This window comes from Elephas maximus, chromosome 5 (genome assembly GCF_024166365.1).
Source record: "Elephas maximus indicus isolate mEleMax1 chromosome 5, mEleMax1 primary haplotype, whole genome shotgun sequence".
NCBI lineage: Eukaryota > Metazoa > Chordata > Mammalia > Proboscidea > Elephantidae > Elephas > Elephas maximus.
In genome coordinates, this window is record NC_064823.1 from 97399158 (window position 1) to 97404769 (window position 5612).

Genomic DNA, 5612 nt, shown 5'->3' on the forward strand with positions numbered 1-5612 from the left:
TCTAGTAAGATCACCTCAGACTGAAATTTTTTGGCAACTCACAACCTGGATACTTACTTTTTCCTCCCCAACCCCTTTCCCATCCTCACTCTCAGTCACATACATATTTTCTGAATATGTGATAGCATCTTTGAGGAAAAGCATGGTAAGCGTAGACCAAACCATGACCAGGCCTAGGGTTAATATTTTCCCATCTTTTTCAGTTTATCAGCCTCCAAAGGCTTGCAGTCCTGGATGACTTGACTGCCAGGTGCTACTATAGTATTGCTTTCACAAAGTAAAAATGAACATAGAAGATAGTTTGCTCAATTTTTCTAAGTTTTAAGTTATATACTTGCATATGCTATTTTGAATAGACGTCAAAAATATCAGCACCAACCATATATTCTGTAGGGGAAAAAAGGGCTTCTGTCATGTGAGTCGAACAAATAGAATAGGGCACCTCAGATGCTTTCCGGGTGGAATCAGCATCAAGAGATTTTGGAAGCATATTTGTTTTCAAGGTAGCTGGTGATTATTGGTTCTATCACCCTTGTCCATTGACCAGAATAAGATACTGGGTCACCAAAAAAAAAAAAAAAAAAAAACAGTTGCTATTGTACTATAAAGATCTATCATGGTTTTACATAGGTTTTTTTTTTTTTTTTTTTAATTTAATCCACACATAAATCTCAGATGTGAAACCACAAGGGGTTGGATGGGAAATACAATTTTTGTGAGACATTTTAAATGCCACATTTCTAATCACCCAAAACTTCCAGCCAGGGGATGGCTTTGTTACTTGACCACATGTGAATCATTTAGGAGGAATTTCCCCAGGAAGTTCTAGATCTTAATTACTTTTGGCAGTTCTTCCTTACCAGGTCACAAGACACTGTCAGATATAACTGAAGCCCAGCACTGACACCGCCAAGGTTCAAGCGATAACTCTTCTATGAAGCTCAGAAATACATACAGCCCTTGAGATAATATTATACTATCCCATGTACTCAATCCTCTGATGCATCTCACATGTGACATTCATTTTACATCCTCTCACATAATATTAATAGACTAATTGTACTGCTACTGGGTTTACTCTTAACTATTCAAAGATAGGACACACTGGTGGTGTAGTGGTTAAGTACTACAGCTGCTAACCAAAAGGTCAGCAGTTCAAATCCACCAGGTGTTCCTTGGAAACTCTATTGGGCAGTTCTACTTTGTCCTATAGTGTTGCCATGACTCAGAATAGATTTGAAAGCAACGAGTTATTCAAAGATAATCCACAGTTCTCCCAATTATAATGTATTAATGTGTGAACAGGCAAGTGTATGTGCATGTGTGAAGCCAAGGGGTTCATGAATGGGCACATGAGCTTTTTAAGATACACACTTGCATTTATATCTTCATTCTTCAAAGTCTATTGTCATTACTACAATCATTGTAAGAAAAGAAATTTTCTAGTTTAAAGTATAACTGTGTTTTAGCAGAATTTTACCAGAAATTTTGAGACGTTTGCCAGAATTCTTTTTCCCCCAGATTTCTTTTTAATGAGATGCTTGTTTATTAGAAAACCTTCAATTTTTTTTTTTTTTTTAATTGAGCATCTCAAAAAACTTTGTGTACTGGTGGCTACCTGTTAAGTTACTAACAATGCCTGCACTATAAACTGCACCTCTTTATTGCTAGGTTAAATAAATGAAAGAACACTTTGATGGAAAGAAAATCTTCCTAGATAGTGAATTAAAAATGATATATACAAAATAGTTAAATATAAATAAATAAAATTGAACAAAGCAATAGAGAAATTTAAAGTAGAAAGAAGAAATGGAGCTGTTTCTCTATATACATCTAAAGCTTTTATCTAAAGTCTCTTGGAAATTTCCTTGCAATTACTATCCAGGCTCTAAAAATCCAGCATTAATATGGTAGATAAAGAAAATTAATTTGACTTCATATAATAAACAAAATATAATAATAAAATTCAAACATGGAAGTGTAGAAGAAATGAACAAATAAGGAAATACCTAAAAGATTTTATTATGAATGGTAGTAGGTAGGAAAAATGTACAAACAGAAAAGCATAATAATATAACAATAAAAATTATAAACTGGGAGGGCGGGGCCAAGATGGCGGACTAGGTAGACACTACCTCGGATCCCTCTTGCAACAAAGACTCGGAAAAACAAGTGAATCGATCACATACATAACAATCTAGAACCCTGAACAACAAACACAGATTTAGAGACAGAGAACGAACAAATATGGGGAAGCAGTGACTGTTTTCGGAGCGTGGAGCCAGCGTCCCAGTCAGGTAACCTTGGTGCCGGGCTTAGGTCTGGGCCCAGGGAAGCTGAACTCAAAAATCTTGAGACGGCTCAAACAAGGGGCTCAGCCCTACCCCCCTGAACTGACCCCGGGAGAGGGCCCAGCAGGTCTGTGTGGGTGGCGTGGGGACGTGGCTGGTGGGAGAAGTCCCCGGGAGGCAGTGACCGGTTTTGGAGCCCAGAGTGCAGCGTCCCAGCCGGGGAACCTTAGCGCCGGGCATTTGACTGGGCCCTGTCATGGCGCAAGCATGGGGCGTAGCCCTACTCCCCTGAACTAACCCCCGGAGGGGGCCCAGCCAGTCCGTGGGGGCAGCGTGGTGACACGGCTGGCAGGACGAGAAGTCCCTGGGAGGCAGCGACTGATTTTGGAGCCGGGAGTGCAACATCCCAGCAGGGGAAACTTGACGCTGGGCTTTGGACTGGCAGCAGAGGATCTGACCGCAGCTTCAGTGGGCCAGACCCCTGGGGGCGGTCTCTACACAGCCAGCACACATAGGCGACATGCCGCTCAGGAATCTCAGATAAAATAGTCATTCCAAGCAAGACAAGCAACTTTGGCTATATTCCGAGGTGCTACTCTCCTATTTCTCTGAACCCTCCCCCACCCTTCCCAGGCAGCTTCATTAACATTGGAATTTCCTGAGCCAGAGGGAGAACAGTTCCGGCTCCGCGGAGGCTTTGCTTCCCCCCCCCATTTTTTTTTGGTCTTTTCCTAACCCATTCTTCTGGCCTGAGAGAAGGAACCACAAAAAACCCAGGGACCAAAAATCCATCCCTAATTGGACTAAAAACACAGAACCAGCTACAGCCAAGCATATATGATTCAAATCTCGGACTTTCATCCTTACAGGGAACAAGGTGGCAGTTATAATCCAAAGGCGGTTCTGATAGGGATCTGACTGCATTTTTTTTTTAGCGGATTTTGTGGAAAAACAAGTTTCCCAGGTCTGATATCTCTGCTTATTCGACAGAGCCCTAACTGACCCACAACAGGGAACAGAGGGCTGAAGCTTCCCCCAGAACACCTAGCCTCTTGCCTTAGGGGTCTAAGGAGGGTGACACCTACCAATCAGTAGAGGTACTTGCATTGGGGGCCTAAGGTACAGCTGCAGTGCCCTCCCACCAAGGTGCTACAGGAACAAAGACACACCTACCTCACTGACACTTGGGGGAACCCTGTCAGCATCCTGCCCCCCCCGGAGGGTGAACCCCAGCTGCTAATAGAATCTGGTGCACACAACTATCACCACTACTTGTTGAGGTGGATAGGTGTTAGGGTGCAGCAAACACTTGATGACCCAAAATCAGATTCTACTCAAGAATAATGAATAGACTCAGGCATATATATTTTGCAACAGCCCAAACCAGCTGATAATAGGTCATAAGTAAGTCAAGGGCTACAACAAACAAGACAGCACAATCTAGTAGCCCATCTACGTATATTGAAAGAAAACAAAACAAGATAAGACTCAGTGAGCAATTATAGAATAATGGCTCGGAGACAGCAGTCGATATCAAACCACATAAAGAAGCAGACCACGACAGCTTCTACAACCCCCCCAAACAAAAGAATCAAAATCTTTCCCAAATGAAGATACAATCCTGGAATTATCAGATACAGAATATAAAAAACTAATTTACAGAATGCTTCAAGACATCAGAAACGAAATAAGGCAAACTACAGAAAGAGCCAAGGAACACACTGATAAAACTGTTGAAGAACTCAAAAAGATTATTCAAGAACATAATGGAAAAATTAATAAGTTGCAAGAATCCATAGAGAGACAGCATTCAGAAAACCAAAAGATTAACAATAAAATTACAGAATTAGACAACGCAATACAAAGTCAGAGGAGCAGACTCAAGCAATTAGAATGCAGAGTGGGAAATCTGGAGGACCAGGGAATTAACACCAACATAGCTGAAAAAAAATCAGATAAAAGAATTTAAAAAAATGAAGAAACCCTAAGAATCATGTGGGACTCTATCAGGAAGGATAACTTGCATGTGATTGGAGTCCAGAACAGGGAGGGGGGACAGAAAACACAGAGAAAATAGCTGAAGATCTGCTGACAGAAAACTCCCCTGACTTCGTGAAAGACGAACAGATATCTATCCAAGAGGCTCATTGAACCCCATTTAAGATTGATCCAAAAAGAAAAACACCAAGACATATTATCATCAAACTTGCCAAAACCAAAGATAAAGAGAAAATTTTAAAAGCAGCCAGGGAAAAAAGAAAGGTCTCCTTCAATGGAGAATCAATAAAAATATGTTCAGACTACTCAGCAGAAACCATGCAGGCTAGAAGGCAATGAGATGACATATACAGAGCACTGAAGGAGAAAAACCGCCAGCCAAGGATCATATATCCAGCAAAACTCTCTCTGAAATATGAAGGTGAAATTAAGATATTTACAGATAAACACAAGTTTAGAGAATTTGTAAAAACCATACCAAAGCTACAAGAAATACTAAAGGATATTGTTTGGTCAGAAAACCAATAATATCAGATACCAGCACAACACAAGGTCACAAAACAGAACATCCTGCTATCAACTCAAATAGGGAAATCACAAAAACAAATAAAGATTAATTAAAAAAAAATGCTCATAACAGGGAATCGTTGAAGTCAATACATAAAAGATCACAATAATCAAAAAGAGGGACTAAATACAGGTGGCATAGAACTGCCATATGGACAGTGAGACAAGGCGATATAGAACAATACAAGTTAGCTTTTACTTAGAAAAATAGGGGTAAATAATAAGGTAACCACAAAGAGGTATAACAACTCCATAACTCAAGATAAAAGCCAAGAAAAACGTAACGACTCAGCAAACATAAAGTCAAATACCACGAAAATGAGGATCTCACAATTTACTAAGAAAAACGTCTCAGCACAAAAAAGTAAGTGGAAAAATGAAATTGTCAACAGCACACATAAAAAGGCATCAAAATGACAACACTAAACACTTATTTATCTATAATTACGCTGAATATAAATGGACTAAATGCAACAAAAGAGACAGAGAGTCTCGGACTGGATAAAGAAACACGATCCGTCGATATGCTGCCTACAAGAGACACACCTTAGACTTAGAGACACAAACAAACTAAAACTCAATGGATGGAAAAAAATATATCAAGGAAACAATAAGCAAAAAAGAAGAGGAGTAGCAATATTAATTTCTGACAAAATAGACTTTAGACTTCAATCCACCACAAAGGATAAAGGACACTAACATAATGATAAAAGGGACAATTGATCAGGAAAACATAACCATATTAAATATGTATGC

At 39.8% G+C, this 5612-nt stretch overlaps 1 non-coding gene across 1 annotated transcript; it reads left to right on the forward strand.

Moving 5' to 3' along the window:
• Positions 1-397: 397 nt before the first annotated feature.
• Positions 398-534, forward strand: LOC126077637 (U11 spliceosomal RNA). The gene has a single exon (XR_007517806.1). It is a non-coding gene; the product is annotated as a U11 spliceosomal RNA (small nuclear RNA).
• Positions 535-5612: the final 5078 nt, after the last annotated feature.